General features: G+C 47.5%; 1 pseudogene; it reads right to left on the bottom strand.

The window, feature by feature from the left end:
• Positions 1-1,390: 1,390 nt before the first annotated feature.
• The window catches only part of LOC107109988, an 18,809-nt pseudogene continuing 10,210 nt past the window's right edge, over positions 1,391-9,989 (bottom strand).

The raw sequence follows: 9,989 nt of genomic DNA, 5'->3' as shown, positions 1-9,989 counted from the left end.
AGCTCACAGGAGGCTGGACTGGGGAGAGATCAGGGTTGTGGAATGCCTCTCTAGAACTGCTTGTCACCTAAAATTTTTCATGAATTAAGGATGCTGGCTGGTCACACTATGTTGAAGAAGAAGAGAAGAGATTGAATTTATACCCCGCCCTTCACTACCCAAAGGTGTCTCAGAGCGGCTTACAAACTCCTTTCCCTTCCCCTCCCCACAACAGACACCCTGTGAGGTAGGTGGGGCTGAGTGAGCTCTTGACAGAAACGGCTTTTTCAAGAACAGCTCTTATCAGAACCATGGTTTGCCCAAGGTCATCCAGCCAGGTGCAAGTGGGGGAGTGGGGGAATCAAATCTGGTTCTCTCAGATTAGAGTCCGCGCACTTAACCACTACACCAAACTGTTCATGCCAGTAGCAGAAGGGCTGGAGATACCTGTAAACCTTAACTTGTCTATTTGCTCACAGGATTTGGGACAGGGAATTTTGTTTGCCACTTTTGTAGATGTCAGAAAGAGGTAGATTGGCGATTAACCTGAAGCAGTGAGTTTCACAGAGCTGGACAATTGCTAAAAAGGCCCTCCTGTGAGTAACCACTTTCTGAGCCTCTCTGAACCTCCAACACCTGAATGTCTGAAGAAGACCCTCCGTAGAACCCGCTACAGAAATGTCTCACCCTTGTACGAATTCTCTGAAGAACATGAAAATCAGATCTGCGCATCAAGGTCTTGCCACACAGAGAGAATTTATGACGTTCCTCTCTTGTGTGGACTCCTCCAGGCAAAAGGAGACATGAGCTGTCTTGAATCTCCTTCAACTGACAGAGTCCATCCTAGGTATCTTCTCTGTGAGATCTATTTGAACGCTTCAAACATGGCTAAAGTTCCTTCACCAGTCCAATGATTTTTAACATTTCTTCCTGGTTAGGGTAAGCTTTCTGTGTAGATTCAAGCTTTCTACAAGAGTTTCAGTACTTCATATGGTCTGTGGATGCCTTTTAGGTAGGAAATAAGAGAAAGTCTTTTTTTCATGGCAGTTACATGGCTTCTCCTTGTGTGGATTCATAGATGCTGTAGAAGATTTCCATGCTGAGTGAAAACCCACACTCTGAGCATTCAAAAGGTCCTTCCTGGGTGGGTTCTCTACTACGGTTATTCAACCTCTTTCCACACTCTGAGAACTGACAATGTTTCTTCCATGTGGCTTCATAGGTCATGTTGAAGATGGGAACTCACATTGAATGCCTTTCCACACACTGAACATTCATAAGGGTTTCTATGCTTCATAGGTTTCTAAGATGCTGTGAAGATGGTCACTCTGACTGAATCACTTTCCACACTCTGAATATTTAAAAGGTTTCTCCGCTGTGTGTGTTGTCAGTTGTTTTTGAAGATGGCCACTCAACCTGAATTTTGTTCTACACTCTGCGCGTGAGTTCTTAGATGCAGTTGAAGATAGTCACTTTGGCTGAATCTCTTTCCACACTCTGACTCAAACGGTTTCTCCCCTGTGTGGGTTGCCAAATGATTTTGAAGATGGGTACTCTGTGTAAATCTCTTTCCACATTCTGAGCATTCAAAAGGTTTCTCCCCTGTGTGGGTTCTTTGGTGCTGTTTAATTTGGTTACTCTGAGTGAATCTCTTTCCACACTCTGCGCATTCAAACGGTTTCTCCCCTGTGTGGGTTCTTTGGTGCTGTTTAATTTGGTTACTCTGAGTGAATCTCTTTCCACCCTCTGAGCATTCAAATGGTTTCTCTCCTGTATGAGTTCTTTGATGAAGCTGAAGATTGCCATTCTGTCTGAATCTCTTTCCACACTCTGAGCATTCAAAAGGTTTCTCCCCTGTGTGAGTTCTTTGGTGTCGTTGAAGAGTGCCACTGTCACTGAATGTCTTTCCACACTCTGAGCATTCAAACGGTTTCTCCCCTGTGTGGGTTCTTCGGTGTCGTTGAAGAGTGCCCCTTTCACTGAATCTCTTTCCACACTCTGAGCATTCAAAAGGTTTCTCCCCTGTGTGGGTTCTTTGGTGCTGTTTAAGTTGGTTACTCTGAGTGAATATCTTTCCACACTCTGAGCATTCAAAAGGTTTCTCCCCTGTGTGGGTTCTTTCGTGCTGTTTAAGTTGGTTACTATGAGTGAATCTCTTTCTACACTCTGAGCATTCAAATAGTTTCTCCCCTGTATGAGTTCTTTGATGAAGTTGAAGATCGCCATTCTGCCTGAATTTCTTGCCACACTGTGAGCATTCAAACAGTTTCTCCCCTGTGTGGGTTGCCAAATGATTTTGAAGATGGGTACTCTGAGTGAATCTCTTTCCACATTCTGAGCATACAAAAGGTTTCTCCCCAGTGTGGGTTCTTCGGTGTCGTTGAAGATTGCCCCTTTCACTGAATCTCTTTCCACAATCTGAGCATGCAAAAGGTTTCTCCCCTGTGTGAGTTCTTTGATGCATCTGAAGATCGCCACTTCGCCTGAATCTCTTTCCACACTGTAAGCATTCATACGGTTTCTCCCCTGTGTGGGTTGTCAAATGATTTTGAAGATGGGTACTCTGAGTGAATCTCTTTCCACATTCTGAGCATTCAAAAGGTTTCTCCCCTGTGTGGGTTCTTCGGTGTCGTTGAAGAGTGCCACTGTCACTGAATCTCTTTCCACACTCTGAGCATTCAAACGGTTTCTCCCCTGTGTGTGTTCTCCAGTGCACTTGAAGATTGCCACTCTTCGTAAATCTCTGTCCGCACACTGAGAATTCAAAACATTTCTCCCCTCTGTATATTCTTTGGTGCAGAAGGAGCTGTGATCTATTTCTTAAGTACTTTCCACAATGAATGGATTTGCTTGCCCTCATTATTCTGTGCTTTGGAAAATGTACGTTACACTTTCTTCCATCTCTATTCTCAACCATACTGCCCCTTTTCTTTTCCTTAAGTTTTCCTCGATTCCTGACAGTTTCTATTAGGTCTTCATTTTTAACTTCATCTGCCATTTGCTGGTCAAGTTCCTCACCCTCCTCATTCCTCTGATCACCGTCCGCTGGAAGAAATAGAGAGATCCTGTTAGCACTTTGGAGGGTTTGTAAGGTCCAAAGGTTGTCAGCCCTTTGGCCTTGTTAAGCTTGGTTAATCTTAACCACCCCTCCACCTTTCCCCACAATATCTATTATTTAAGGTTAAGTTTTATGTAGAGTAACTTAGGCTACAGTTGGAAAACCTATGCTGCCATAAGAGGTGCCATCTAATACTAAGCGTTTCATGTATTAGATAGAACAGTTAGCTTTTTTCCCCCTGTTGCTGAGCTGCAGAAACTATGCTGCTTATGGATGCCTTATTTTTAAATCCTTAATATGTTCCTGAGCTGCAGAAACTGTGCTGTTTAGGGATGTCTTATTTTTAGATCCTTAATAATAATTTTTTATTTTAAAAGTGGTCAACATTACTTGTGTGCACTCTCCTCGTGAACCCACTGAACTGGGTGCTGCTTAGGTACAAAGAGTAGTAGTAGAAGACGACAATATTGGATTTATACCCCAGCCTTCACTCGGAATCTCAGAGTGGCTTTCCCGTTCCCTCCTTTCCCTTCCCCTCCACACAACAGACACCCTGTGAGGTAGGTGGGGCTGAAAAAGCTGTTTTCAAGAACAGCTCTGACAGAACTATGGCTTGCCCAAGGTCATCCAGCAACTGCAACTTGAGGAGAGGGGAATCAAACCCAGTTCTCTCAGGTTAGAGCCTGTGTGGGTGGGGCTGAAAAAGCTGTTTTCAAGAACAGCTCTGACAGAACTATGGCTTGCCCAAGGTCATCCAGCAACTGCAACTTGAGGAGAGGGGAATCAAACCCAGTTCTCTCAGGTTAGAGCCTGTGTGGGTGGGGCTGAAAAAGCTGTTTTCAAGAACAGCTCTGACAGAACTATTCAGGGGGAAGGGTGTGTTATAAAGGTGGGCAATGGAGAAATGAGGATCTGGACCCTTCCAAAGTCTTTCTGAGTTTATCTCGTGCCCACCTTTGCCTCAGGCCAGGAGACACCTTCTCTGGCTTGGGTGATGTCCACAACACTGGCCTCAGTTGCCCCTCGGCAAGTACACACACAGGAACACAGGAAGCTGCCTTAGACTTGGTCCCTTGGTCCATTAAAGTCAGTATTCTCTGCTCAGTCCGGCAGTGGCTCTCCAGGGTCTCAGGCAGAGGTCTTGCACATCTCCTCCTACCTGGTCCTTTTCACTGGAGGTGCTGGTGATTGAACCTGGGACCTTCTGGAATGCCAAGCAGATGTCCTGCCAGTGAGTCACAGCCCCTCCCCAAGTAGCGGGAGAGGCTTCAAAACAGCGTATTGATATTCAATGTTTTATTTCACGCCTCATCACACTGGCAGCAATTCACACCTTTGGCACCTGTGAAAGACCTTACCCAGAAAGGCCACATTCCCATAGTTCTCCAGCATGACCTCCCTGTACAGAGCTCTTTGTCCCGGATCCAGCAGAGCCCATTCTGCCTCAGTGAAATCGATGGACACCTCCTCAAAGGAAACCGGGCACTGAAAGAAAAAGCAGGTTCCCTCGTCAGAGATCACGCCAGGAAGCGATCGCACCCTGGGAGGGAGTAGTCTGGGAAAGTACAGGATGTAAGGCTTGGGATGGGCAATGGGAACAGTAATCAGAGGATCTCTCACCTGAACACCTTGTAGAAACTGCAGAAGACCCGCTCGCCCCCCCGAGAAAGGAGGAGGGACCCAGGCTGTTCCCCACTCACCTCTCCTACCTGGGCTGGAGGGGCAGCTGCTGTTTCCACAACTCTGAAAAGATGACCGCTCAACAGCATCTCTTCACTCCCTGTTACTGAGACAAAGGAGGAAGGAAGGGTGTTTGCTTGCTTGTTTGTTCCCTGCTTCACCCGCCCCCTTCCCAGGGTTGTGAAACCTCGCCCTGTGGAAACTCAACAAAGTTTTAAAACACATTTTACTGAATTCTGGGAGAGGCAGAAGAGAAGCGCCAGGTACCTATGAGACTCAGGGATTATAAATGCTGCCACCGTATTCCAGAGTTATGTGAGACCTGGGTCTGGCCTGGGGGAAGGGAAATAGGGGGGTGGAAATGAAGTCCCGTGACACGTCACCATCACATTCGGCCCAGATGTGACTTGAGTGCATCTGAAGAGTCAAGGGCAGTGTTCCCTCTAAGCTGAGTTAGTGTGAGCTAGCTCACAGTTTTTTAGCCTCCGGCTCACACATTTTAGTCTTTGCTCAGGAAGGATGGCTCCAGAGCAAACTAATTTATGCAGTGGCCAACTCACTCACTTACAACTTTAATGCCAGTAGCTCCCAAAGTAGAATTTTTGCCTACAGGGCTCCACAGCTTAAAGGGAGCATTGGTCAAGGGTAACAGGAATGAATTTTCGGAGTGTCTCTTGGCATGCTAACTTCACGACCGGGTGTTCAGCCAGACGCAACATCAACAAGACACCATGTCTGTCCCAAGCCCCTCCCAACATCACGGGGGGTGCCAGGCCACAGCCTACCACCCCATCCCCTACTCCAGCATCCTGGTTCCCACAGCAGCTTCCCAGAAGCCATTTAAGCACAGGCACAGAAGCTCAATTTCCCCATGGTTGTTAGCCCCTGGGAACTGCTTTCTCAGAGCTCTGCTGCCCCAGAAGGTGGAGGCTCCCTTGAGTCCCCTGAGGTTCATCTACGTTTTCTCTTTTGAGCCACCTTGAGCTCCTCTTATGGAAGGAAGGTGAGATGTGAACATTTAAATTAAGGAAAGGAACTGCCCTCCATGAATCTGTCTAATCTCCTTTTAGAGGCATCACAGTTAGTGGGCCTTGAGTGCCACGAATGAACTCTGTGCTGTGTGAAAGAAGTATTTAATCTTTATCTTGACCTAACCTCTCTACCCACCAAATTCATTGGGCGCCCGAATCGCATCCAGGTGTGATGAGTCCTTACTGCAGGAGAGGGCGTCTGGGGCATGCTCCACCGCCTGCGCCCTCGGCCCTTGGTCCAAGGAAGCTCCTTCTGTCTCAGGGAACGCAGCTTCTTCCTTCACAGACGGTGCCCACATCTGAAACAGCAGTGAGGGGGAGGGGTAAGAGATGGAATGGGAAAGAGACCCAGGAATGGATCTTGCCCCACTCCCGGACTCTGCACCCTTCCATCAGCAGACCTGCTGAGTTACCTGGAGGGATCAGAAAGTCTCTCGTAGGCCACTGAAGGAGGCCGTGAAATCTCCCATTTGGATGATTCACACCTGGACAGATATCTGGCAGGGAACCTTTGGGATAAGGCCAGCTGTCGTTGCTTGAATTGGACTGTGACGGAACAGGCCTGCTTGACCCGCAGACCCTGCTCTCTCGGCTCCCTCTTTGAGTGGCCACAACACTGGATTAGCAAACAGACGCAACAGAAATCCCTTCTGCCCCTGTTCGTTAAACGCACCCCCTAACTGATGTTACAACAGGGTAGGCATAATTTGTCTTAAGCACTTACAGTGTTCCCAGAGACGTCTCATTACCTGCAAGGCCGCAGGGCCTGACAGAAAACATGGCTGCCTGCTGGCAGACTAGATCTCGGAGACGTTTTCAGCTCAACATCCCGAGGAGAAAAGAGACCGCCTTCCCCTTGCAGGGAAGTTCTGTTGGCCCTCTGTCTCCACCCACTTTTCCATCTGGTCCGCCAAGGTCACAGGTGCATCCTGGGACACACAGGTGCATCCCGAGATCACTCCTGGAGGGCCGTCTGAGAAACGTCCATGCATTCTGCTATGGTCTGTCAATCTCCCTCCAGGAGAAAATGCCTGTCTTCACATGGACATACCTGGAGGGAATCCCCTCACCTGTTCTGCCTGCCTCTTCTCCTCTGCCTGACTCAGGAGGAAGCCTTCGGCCAGGGCCACCGCCTGGGAACTGGTCTCCGGCCCACATCCTCTGACCCAGCCCTGCATTTCCTGGGGCAGGAGGGTCAGGAACTGCTCCAGGATCACCAGGTCCAGCATCTGCTTCTTGGTGTGCCTCTCCGGCTCCAGCCAGTGGCTGCAAAGTCCATGGAGCCGGCTGCAGACCTCTCGGGGCCCACCGGCCTCATGGTAGCGGAACTGCCGGAAGCGCTGGGAATGTACGTCTGAGATTGCAGTGAGCTGATGACTGCTATCTAGCACTGGGCTTTCCCCGAATTCAGCACCACTCCCTGCTTGGGTGGGATGGAGGCCTTTCGTTGCTGTCTTGCCAGTTCCACGTCCTTCTGGGTTCTGATCTTCCATCTCTTTCCCCTTCTCTTGGGTCACTTCTGGCTGTGAAAAGATGCCTTTAGTCACTTATCTGTGAAGAGAGGCTTCTCTCTGGGGTGAAGGAAAGACACAGACAATAACATGGAAAATAAAAGAAAATGGAGATACATCACTGAACATCAGAAACCTTCATATGCTCAGGAGACACACAAGAATTGCCCCGGTGGATCAGAACAAAAGGGCGTCTTGTGGTTTGTAAAAAGGTAAAGGTAAATGTTCCCTTGCTCGAAAGCCAGTCGGGTCCGACTCTAGGGTTGCGGTGCTCATCTCCGTTTCAAAGCTGAAGAGCCAGCGCTGTCCGAAGACATTTCCGTGGTCATGTGGCCGGCATGACTAAACACCAAGGCGCACGGAACGCTGTTACCTTCCCACCGAAGCGGTACCTATTTATCGACTTACAATTTCTTGCTTTCAAGCTGCTAGGTTGGCAGGAGCTGAAACTAGAGACGGGAGCTCACTCCGTCATGCAGCACACTCGGGTCTCCAACTGCTGAACTACTGACCTTTCACAGCCTGTAGTTCAGTGTCACACCAGGTTTAATAGCATTTTTCTATATTACAAACCAAGCTATTTTATAAGGGCCCTGCCCTCTCACAGAATAATAGAATTATAATGTTGGAATAATGTAAAAAGGTAAAGGTAAAGGTTCCCTTGCTCAAAAGCCAGTCGAGTACAACTCTAGGGTTGCGGTGCTCATCTCCGTTTCAAAGCTGAAGAGCCAGCGCTGTCCGAAGACGTTTCCGTGGTCATGTAGCTGGCATGCCTAAACACCAAGGCGCACAGAACGCGGTTACCTTCCCACCAAAGTGGTACCTATTTATCTACTTGCAGTTTCTTGCTTTCGAACTGCTAGGTTGGCAGGAGCTGGAACTAGAGACGGGAGCTCACTCCATCATGTGGCACACTCGGGTCTCGAACTGCTGAACTACCGACCTTCCACAGCCTGCAGTTCAGCGTCACACCAGGTTTAATAGCATTTTTCTATATTACAAACCAAGCTATTTTGTAAGGGCCCTTCCCTCTCACAGAATGACAGAATCATAATGTTGGAATAATGTACAAGGCAGGAAATTCACAAACACCTCCCCCTCCCTCTCACACCCCACAGAGACCGCTGTTCCATGCCCAGGGTCGGGGGAGGCTCTCCTCCCCGGGATCTTCATCAGCACTTCCACGGCCTCCAAGAGAATTGGATCCAAATTCACAAGGATGCAGGGAAGGCGGGTTGCCAATCTCCAGGTGGGGCCTGTAAGTCTCCAGGAATTACAGCTGATCTCCACATGACAGAGATCAGTCCCCCGTGGAGGGAGGGAGGCGCGTGGGAAACGCCCGGGCCGGGCCACTGCCCCCTGTATTTGGCAGGCCAGCAGCCCAGTCGCGTGGTGCCTACTGGCCCTGGGCTGGGCCACTGCCCCCTGTAGATTGAAGGCCGTACAACCAGGCTGTGACGTCACCGCATCCAGTCATAACAATCCCTGAACTCTGCAGTTGCCAGCTACTTTCACAAGTGTTTTAAATTGCAGTTTCTCGTGTTCTCAACAAGATATTCTCTTGATTTTTTCACTGCAGTATTCCAGACACTTCACACTAGCTTACAGTGTTACTGAGTTCAGTTTCCCTTGCATATTTGAGTGCATGTTTCGTATATTTTACAAGCATATAATAGGGGAAAGTGGTGGATGTCTGTTGTATGATGGTATTGTCAAATAACTTCTGGTTTTCAGTATTACTTTTTATTTGCCACTGACACAGCAGGAGATAGAAATATGCACAAACTCATACTTATTTAAGATGTTTTCACATACAGTAAACTTCAATCTTAATCTCCAGTGACCAAAAAAAAAAGCCACACAGGATATTGATGTACATTCGCAAACGTTCAAGGGAACAACAGCTGTAATAGGGAGTACAACAACAATCAATCTTCCTATGGAACTTCTTTTGAGTAAATTAGTAAATTAGAGGAAAGTATAGAAACTACACATTGTGGCCTTCAATGAATCTAAATCTCCCCAGTTGTCATTTCAACTCACGTTGTTGCAGTTCAGGGGCAAATATATGTGAAAGGCAACCACATCACTTCTGTAAAGTTTTCAGTTTCCTCTGTGATGTTTGTGACAGTCTTTGCCCATTTTCTCTTTTACAATAGTTGTTTAGGAATGCATTGACTGCTACCAACTGTTAATATGTACAAACTCATACTTAGGCAAGACATTTACACATTTAGCATTGCTAAACAACCAGTGAGACAGCTGGATCTATAGCCTGATTGTTTTAACAACTCTTAAATTAATATTAGGTCTGCTTTGGTACTGAGGCTGTAATCCTAAATCTCCTTCCTAGGGGTAAGCCTCATCAAATAACATGGGATTTACTTCTGAGTGGACCTGTTTAGGATTGCTTCCTTGTTACCAGAGAGCTAAGAGTGATGGGTGGCCCTCCTGTGCAGATCAAAAACCACAATAAGAAGCCACCAAGAGCTAGGACAGTGGTTCTCATGCCATGGGTCAAGTTTTAACTAAAATTGGTTTGGGACCCTCTAACAGATGGCTTCTATGCCATACTGACACATTCCAGATAGTTGCTGATAATGAACTTTTGAAGTTTTTCCTGTATAACTGCTTCTCCTAGTCAAACTGGAAAGTTTAACCACGGCATAAGAAAAAGCATTTTCTTCACATAATCCATTAAATAAATTTTTAACAGAGAGAGAGAGAGAG

Source organism: Gekko japonicus, unplaced genomic scaffold (genome assembly GCF_001447785.1).
Source record: "Gekko japonicus isolate JY-2015 unplaced genomic scaffold, Gekko_japonicus_V1.1 scaffold6418, whole genome shotgun sequence".
Lineage (NCBI taxonomy): Eukaryota > Metazoa > Chordata > Lepidosauria > Squamata > Gekkonidae > Gekko > Gekko japonicus.
This window is presented reverse-complemented; position numbering and strand designations above follow the sequence as displayed.